This window comes from Salvia hispanica, chromosome 2 (genome assembly GCF_023119035.1).
Source record: "Salvia hispanica cultivar TCC Black 2014 chromosome 2, UniMelb_Shisp_WGS_1.0, whole genome shotgun sequence".
Taxonomy (NCBI): Eukaryota; Viridiplantae; Streptophyta; class Magnoliopsida; order Lamiales; family Lamiaceae; genus Salvia; species Salvia hispanica.
In genome coordinates this window covers 17,377,186-17,386,983 of record NC_062966.1, presented here as the reverse complement: position 1 = coordinate 17,386,983, position 9,798 = coordinate 17,377,186, and positions in this window count along the sequence as shown.

The following is a 9,798-nucleotide window of genomic DNA, read 5'->3' as shown; positions in this document are numbered from 1 at the left end:
AGACAGTTTTACCCTTTCATGTTAAATTAATCTAAAAATATTTATTGTGTGGCAAAATCTGGACCACTTATTTAATAAAAATGAGTGGCTGATATTGCATCTCATTTCTCAATTAGCCTAAACAATCTCAATTGATCACAATCCTATATATATATATATATAGGGTTTTGATCTATGAAGACCAGATTTAAATACAGAAACGCAGAACAAAGTCATACGTAGGACATTTTTAGGTCATAGTTAGTTTATTTTTAGGTCATGCTAACAAAGCATGACCTAAAATGATCTTAACATGACATAAACTAAAATCTTATAGTATGACCTAAAACTATTTAGTTATGACCTTCCGTATTTTTGGTTAATTATTGACCATTAGATCATCTAATCCAAGGGCTAAGATTTGGGCTGCATTTCTGGATTTAAACACATACTTTTTTGATCATCTCCCTATATATATATATATGTATGTATATATATAGAGTTGTGATCAATGTCGAACCAATTTTAAAGACCGAACTAGAGACCAAATCTGGGCCATTAGATCTAGTTTTTTTGATGAGATGTGCTGCTGTGAAAATTTTTTCGGCTTCATTACAAGCCCATTTTACTTCATTGTATAGGTTTATTACTTCATTCTGTACCTAATACCTTGAAACTACAACATGTTTTTACTTGCTTCCAGTAGGTTTTGAAATGATTCAACATATGTTTCATTCAAATTCATTGACGTGGGTTTTTGCTTGATTAAAAATGCAATTCATTCAAGTGAGTTTATTACTTCATTGAGGAACGTTATTACTTCATTGGATAAGATTTTTACTTCATTCTAGTAGGACTTCAAATGCTTCTACACATACTTCATTCCAACAATTTATTACATTATTCCATATGTTTATTAAACCAATATTAGCGCCATGGCGGTGGTGATAGATATTGTAGAGAGAAAGAACGGCACGCGATGGCGAAACCACATTTACGTACTGGAATGAAGTAATAACCTACTGGAATGAAGTAAAAACCTACTAGAATGAAGTAAAAACCTACTAGAATGAAGTAATATATTTCTGGAACGAAGTTAAATCTTCGTAACATGTTAGTATGACTTATTTACCTTCGGATGAATTAAATTAGGCTCGTGATGAGGCAAAAATAATTTATATATTTCTGTATCTTATCCATAAAAAACTAGATCTAAAAGCCCTAATTTGGTAGGGTTCGGTGGTTCGGTCTTTAAGAGTGGATTTGTGGAAAATGGGACTCTATATATATATATATATAGGGAAATGCTAAAATGACAACGGTATTTTGGGTGACACTGTGTGATAAGGCTCGTTTCATGCATCGGTTTAGGGTTAAAATTCTGTGCATTTGGGGCACTAATGTGCGTTATTGAGTTCAGGTGCGTAGTAAATCTGTCGGACCCAGGAGTTGTTGTTACCTGACCTGGCAGATGCAAAAGAGATGAAATTGAAGCAAAAGTCAGAAGTCGTCGTTCAGGACCTGGGAGAATCAAAAGTTGGCGACAGGAGCAGAATGGAGCGAGAGCAAATTATCTTAAAGAGTCTTACTCAAGGGCAAGGGCGTAAAATCACCGGAGGGATACCCTAGGGATCGAGCCTCACATATATAAAGAGCTCAACCTTGAAGACAAAAGGGGGATCGGTCAACAGCCACTTCTGCACTTTCTTAGCTCTAGCTTTCGTTCCATGCTTTAGTTCCACACTTCAAGTTTCTCATTTCGACTGCTGCGCACTTGGACATGGAGGATTCTGGCCACCGTGGTTCTCATCGTCATCATTGTTATTTTGCTGTGTAACACCGCCTTGTGGAGGCGAAGAAACAATTTTATTTGCTTTCGTTTAGTACCTTGTTGGTTTTTAAGTTTCGCAACTCTAGTTTCTTGCTTTGATCTGCTGGATTCAGACTTATTTCTAGTTATTATGGAAGTTTATGTTTGCTTTTGGTTGGATATCTCTGAGTTTATGTTAATCTCTTGTTTTTAGCTTTCGTTCTTTGTTTGTTGTTGAATGTTTGGAGCTGAGATCTGTGTTTGTTGTTGGAGGTTGGGAAATTGCATATGAAGATGTTTGGATTTGCTGAATCGTGGTGTTTTGGAGTTGAAGTTTCGCATATTTGGTGCTTGATGTTTACGTTATGCATGATTATGTCTATTTACTTTCTGTTTCTGCATCCTTTAGGTCCAGTAGCGTAGATCTGTTAGTTTAGGCTTTAATTTCTCGTTCTAAGTCTTGTTTTAAGTTTAGATTTAAGGTTGCTCTGTTTTCATGGTGTTTAATACCCTGTTTTCTCTGCTATTCTCGTTTGGTTCCCGAAGAAGATGAAGTTGGTGGTAGTTAGAACCAGATCTGCTTTATGTCAGTACTTTTCTGCATGTACTTTACTTTTTCTGCATATCTGCTAGACCTGTCAGTACGATCTACTTTGTCTCTTTTACTTTTCTGCATGCTTTTCCAGACCCTGGTAGTTTAAGGAATTTGTCTTGCTTTTTCACTTTATGCTTGTTTGCCCAAATTAGGAAAGTCTGTCTAGTTAAGTTTACCCCAGTTGTCTTAGAACTTAAAAATATCTCACTTTCTCTGAGTCATGTATGTTCCGTACGCTTTCGTTTCTTAGGTCCAGTAGGTAGAGTAAAGTTCTCCCGATCTATTAGACCCGATAGGTAGATTAAAATTTCGCTCATCTCTCAGACCCAGTAGTTTTAAGTTCTCGACCCACAAAAATTGCGTGGCAGCAGCCAACCCTTTTTTCCAAAACATCCTCAAACGCAGTTCCGTGACACCTGCTTCCTCGTGGGATCGATCCTTTACTTCCCTGTGCTAAGTTATAGTATAGTGGGTTGAGGTTTTTGAAGGGACAGAGTGCACCCAACGACCCCTTTCTGGCAAGTTTCATGATCTTCTAGCCCTTGAAGTCTAGTCGAATACTCTGGACCTTTTAGATCGAGTGACACATATCACAGTACAAATCTGCACTGCACTCTTCGGACCTGACACTGTGCCACCAATCTGAGCCGTTAGATTTTGATGGAGATGCAATTTTAATATGCCACTTGCCAGTTTTCGATTTTTTTGAAAAAATGAATTAAAATATGCAAAAGGCTATAACTGGAAAGCTCAGTTCCAGCCGTTTCTCTCTAAACATAAAACACGGTCTTTCCTCCTTCTCTCCTTCTTCTATTTTTTACATTAATCTATCAAATCTTTAGCAAAAAACCGCAATCGGTATTTTCAGTCTCTGCAAATCTTTTAATCTCCAGCGCTATTTTCATTTTGTTATCTGTAATTCTTCCTTCAATCTATGATTAGTAGTCAATCCATGGAGAATGATGTTCCCGATGACTTCCATTTCACTGATTTTGTAGACGGTAAGAAGCAATTCTGATTGTGTAATCGTGTAATTGTGTGGTTTCAGTTTGTTGGTTTGCTATATGTGATTCTATTTTATGTAATCGTGTAGTTGTAAATTTTGATATGTTAAATCAATTTAACGAATTTGATATGTAACTACTGAATTTGTATCTTTCTAGTTGAATTCATAAATGAAGTTTTTGAATTTGTGATTAAATCTCACGGAGTTCATATTTGTATATTCCTAGTTGAATTCGTAAATGAGCAGTTCTATTACACCATACAGAATTCGTAAGTCAGATTGCTTGGTTAAATATATTCGGTTGCTTACGTATTGGGCTGAAATTGCATATGTTAGTTGTTAAAATATCTCTGGTTGTTGTCTCAAATTAATAATCGACGACCAATTCTATCGCTTTAAATATTGTCTGTGCTTGCATGGAAGTGCTTGTTGTGCTTTTATTTAACACTGATTTTGAATCGCATGTTTGCTTGATTTCGTACCTTGTATTGCTTTCCTCTTTTATAGAAATTGCTTATTCTATATCATATGCAATTCTATATCATATGCAATTATGGTTGCTTGATTTAGTACCTTGTATTGCTTTCCTCTTTTATAGAAATTGCTTATTCTATTTCATATGCAGTTATGGTTGCTTGATTTAGTACCTTGTATTGCTTTCCTCTTTTATAGAAATTGCTTATTCTATATCACATGTAGTTATGATTGCTTGATTTAGTACCTTGTATTGCTTTCCTCTTTTATAGAAATTGCTTATTCTGTACCATATGCAGTTACTTGTGTGCCCGACTGCCCTAACAAAGTAAAATCATTCATTGGCAAGAAATCCAACAGCTTGGACGACAGAATTGCTTTCTACGACGCTTATGCTCGTGAAGCTGGTTTCAACACTCGGAAACGTGGAACCAAATCTTCTATACTTTACTTTTATTGCTGGCCACTGAATCCGCAGTTGCATATCATTGTGATAGATTGATTATTACATTAGTTTTTTGCTTTCTTATTTGACTTCGGATGTAGAATATCAACGTGTTTGGTTAGATGTTTAATATTGCTTGATTCCTAGTTTAAAATTGCTTATCAGTGGCATGTATTCCGGATTCGTCAATAATGTTCAAAATGATTGATCACACATTGCATGTCAATATATACTATATTGCTTTTTACTAATGTTCTTTTACACCCTATCAATACAAATCAACTAGCCATTAATTTGGTTTAATATGGCTTTGCTTCATTTCGCTTTGTGATTAAGGAAATTTGTCCGTGAGAAAACTTTTATTAGAAGAAGTTGTTACATATCATCTTGCTTGGTAACATTTATTTTAATGCTTGGTTATTCTTCCCAGATTGCATATCATATATAACATGTCAATTTATAATTAATTGAATTCAACTAGCCCTTGATGTACTTTCATAATCAACATTGGATTTGTATCGCAACTTGCTTGATTTTATAAGTATTTTTTATTTTTTATGTTTTAGAATTTGCTTGGTTTGAAAATCATTACTTTATTTTGCTTGCCTATATTACAGTGTCCTAACGTATTTTTCTATGCATGTCACATGCAAAAAGTACAACCACAAAGAAATTCCGAAACCACCAGTAACTACACCAAAATAAAACAATATTCCTAACAAAACAAAACAAAACAAAGTTATTGTCATTTTTCTAAAACAATAGCATTCACTATTCAAGGTTTGGGGTACTCTGCCGCCATCTTTTCAACATTCAAAAAATATCATTCACCATTCATAGTTATTTGTCTTTATCAGAATTTTTCCCTGATCAACCCTCATTTTCAGATCGACTTTGAGCTTCTGCAAATTGTCTTTCGCATTCCTCTTCTATCTCAGGCTCTTCGGTTGTCTTCCTCTTTCTCAGCATTGTATAATTGCGTCCTGTGTTGCACGACCAAAATAAATACAAACAAAACTAATACTTATTTTGAGCATTTACAAAACTAATTATTAAGCAAGCAACTCATATGGCAGAAACAAACAATGACTCATCCATTATTACGCACACAAACGTCATTATTCTAATCAGATAATATCTTGTGAACAAGCAAAATTTCCAGTCATTAGTAAGCAAAAAAAATCAGTTTCCAACCAAGCCAACAATATAATAGAACCAAGCAATTACTAAGGATCAATCAAGCGTAATTGGTTTCGAGGAACCAAACCCAACGTCATCCCGTATTTTAAAAAAAGGACATATATCCGATAGCAAACCACACCTAACCAGATTCACAGCATATGAATCCAAGCCAAGAAGAATAAGTTTTAAATGTAGCAACCATAATAAATACCAATCCCTTTATCAAGCAATTTCAAAGACGTAACAAGCAAGCACCAAGTCATACAATGCATTCCAGGAAGTCATCAATTATAGATCCTAAATGGAGACACCACAAACAAAGCAAATATTAGGTACAAATAAGCAATTACAAACACATTATTATGCAAAGCAACAACAACCCGTTCTGGCAATTAGCAACTAACGACGCAATACAAGAATAACCAATCAACATATACAATAAGCAATAAGCAGTTCGAAAAAAAGCAATAGAACAATAATCAATAAGCAATAAAACCTAAATAAGCACTACGCAATCAGACTAAGCAATAATAAATCGAAAATCTACATTATTGTGCAAAGCAACAACAACCCGTGTAGGCAATTAGCAATGAACAATGCAATATAAGCAACAACAAATAAACAAAAGCAATAAGCAATCCGAATTTTTGACTCATGGTGGTGAACTGGAAATTTAGGTTTGCTTAGGGCAACGTGATGTAGCAATAAGCAATGAGCAATTCAAAAATAAGCAATAAGCAATTCAAAAATAAGCAATAGAATCTAAACAACCACTAAACAGGTCAGACTAAGCAATAATTAATCGGAAATCGGACCCAAAGATCACGAACATGAGGCCGAAGCGTCGGGCGATGAACAACCAGCGATGACTTGCCCAACGTGGCGAATTTCGGAGCTTCGTCGCGAGATGCCTAGCAGAAAGCGCCACTGACCTAGGGTTTATTGTAAATTAGTAATGGGTTTATTGTGAATTAGGAATGAAATCGGTAATTGAATAAAAGAGGGAAAGAGAGAAAGGTCGATTGGGGAGAGAGAATGGTGATTCTGTTTTCAAGTTAGTGGGAAAGAGTTATTGCGGAGTGGGAGAAAAATATCATGAATCATCACCCAAATTTATCGGGATTTTCACTCCTGTATCAGTTTCAATTTCAGCAAAAAGACAGAATTATCCTTATAAGCAATAATATGTTACTAACCAAGCAATCCATGCTCTGATTCTACAAATCAATCTCAACCATCTAATTAGGAGATCGGATGGCTATAAATAGAGTTAAGTTGTCACTTTAATTAAGGTGGCACCATAGTGTGCCCCTATATATATATATATATATATATATATATATATATATATATATATATATATAGGGGTGTGTTAGGGTCCTTACAGCATCTTAGTGTAAAACACAGCACAAATCATAGCCCTTGGATCCTTAGATTGGATGGCTGTGATAAGCTACATTATTATACTAAAAATGTACATTATTCGCCGAGGTACATTATTAGAATGGAAATGTACATTATTAGACTAAAATGTTACATTAGCCGTTCTTTCTCTCTACAATATCTATCACCAACGCCATGACGCTAATATGGTTTAATAAACACATGGAATAATGTAATAAATTATTGGAATGAAGTATGTGTAGAAGCATTTGAAGTCCTACGGGAATGAAGTAAAAATCTTATCCAATGAAGTAATAACGTTTCTGAATGAAGTAATAAATTCACTTGAATAAATTGCATATTTTAATGTTAATCAAGCAAAAACCCACGTCAATGAATTTGAATGAAGCATATGTTGAATTATTTCAAAACCTATTGGAAGCAAGTAAAAACATGTTGTAGTTTCAAGGTATTACGTACAAAATGAAGTAATAAACCTATATAATGAAGTAAAATGGGCTTGTAATGAAGACGAAAAAATTTTCACAGCAGCACATCTCATCAAAAAAACTAGATCTTAATGGCCCAGATTTGGTCTCTAGTTCGGTCTTTAAAATTGGTTCGACATTGATCACAACTCTCTCTCTCTCTCTATATATATATATATATATATATAGGGGAGCACTAGGGTGCCCCCTTATTTAGAGTCACAACGTACATCCAATCTGGTGCTGCCATGTGGCACAAAACATGCAATATTTTAAACACAAAAATGCAATCTAGTTGTACATGCATTTTCGCAGATTGCATTTTTGTTGTATGTAAATTGCATTTTATAGTGTTGAGTTTTGCATTTTCACATAAATTGCATTTTTTATTGTTAAGTTTTGCATTTTCACATATAAAAATGCAATCCGTCTATATATAAAATGCAATTTAAACAGTCAATATCTAAAATGCAAAACTTAACAATAAAAAATGCAATCTGCATATAACAAAAATGCAATCTGCCGAAATTCATTTATAGCTTCTACAAATGCGTATTGCATTTTTCTGTATACAATATTGCATTTTTCGTGCCATGTGGCAGCACGTGGTTGGATGTACGTTGTAACTTTAAAATTAGTTGTTATACTAGTACACCCCTATATATATATATATATATATATATATATATTTGATTTTACTGATAAAAAATATATCAATACAAATTACACCATAAATATATATATGCGTTCATTTTCTTTCCTTAATAATCAAAGGAATGAAATATTCCTTCCACTTAATGACTACAATCAAATACGCATGTATAGACTTATAATTATATATTCTCCTTTTCCTTACATGAACATATATTTAGTCAATCTTAATGACTAATTTAGAAAATATATTATGGCTAGTTTAATTATGATAATTTAGGAAAACATCCCATTCCAATTATATATTAATAGCTAATTGATAGGGTAAAATGTGTCTTATACCAAGTTAATGTATTATATCAAAATCCAATTCTATTTAGAATTCTATAAAATGTAACCCATATGAGATATAAAACTTCCAGAAATATGTACAAGTTGATAAATGGTCCCAAAATGGGTATACAGCTGCCTGCATACATTAGTGCATATACTAAGGTAGATTCCACATAGTTTTTGAAATGATTGAGATGATGCATTTAATTTCCAGCAGTAATAAAATAGTTGTGGGCTTTAGAAAAATCATAAAATCAGATGTAACACCTACAATATTTCATAATTTTGTTGAGAAAAGAGATACTACTAGTTCAGATTTTAACTTAAAACCACCAATTTAATATTCAACACTGTCCAATATATAATTCTGAAATTACTTAAAAAATAATTTTACTATATAGGATAGAAAATTAGAAATGAAATACTTCAACTTTTTAACACATGCCAATACGGTACTAGTGTTTTTCAACACATGCCAATTTGGATGACCAATTGAAAACTTATGTTGTGTCCTTCCTTGTGGTGGCCTACAGGCTACACATGATTTATGATGATTGGATTTATGGCTACCTCCAGCCTAGCCTTTACACCACATAAATTGTACTCCATCTAAACAAATATGACCTATTCCGAGCGAGCGGCACAAGATGTTATGCAATTTTATTTCCTGTGTTAAATAAAGAGAGAGTTAAAGTAAGAAAGAGAAAATAAAATAAAAATAAATATATTTTCAATATTAGTAATGAGTCATCTTAATTTGAACAAATCAAAATGAAAAGTGAGTCATCTTTGATGCGATGAAGGGAGTAAAACATAAAAAATTATCTACAATCATATACTCTCTCCGTTCCATAGTAATAGAGACGTTTCTTTTCGGTGAAGAGATTAAGAAAAATTATGTTGGTGAGTTAAGTAAAGAGAGAATAAAGTGGAAAATGAAAAAGGTAGAGAGAAGAAGAGAGAAAAAAGTAAGAGAGAGTAAAGTAGGTTATGGAAAAAATATGTTGACATTTACTAATAGAAATGACTCTATTACTATGGAACGGACGGAAATGGAAAACGTCACTATTATCTTCAATGGGACGGAGGAGTACTATTTTGTAAAAAAAAAAAAAAAACCATGAATTTTTTAAATTTTGAAATGCTAAAACAATAGAATTTAAATATCAAACGTTTGTTTTTCAAAATGTTTTGAGAAAATGAATATCTATACATATATAAAAGGCGAGTTTTTGCCTTTTCTTGAAATATTTATATGTTTTGTCCTTATACTAAAATATTTATAAGTTATGGACCAATTTGAATATTTTAAGTAACTCTCATGAATATTTATTTAGATATTTTAATGAGCATTTGACTAATTCTTTAAGCACTACCGTGACTCATTGGTGGTTACAAATATTTAAATAAAATAATGAGCATTTAACAAATTTTGTAACATATATTGTCTTG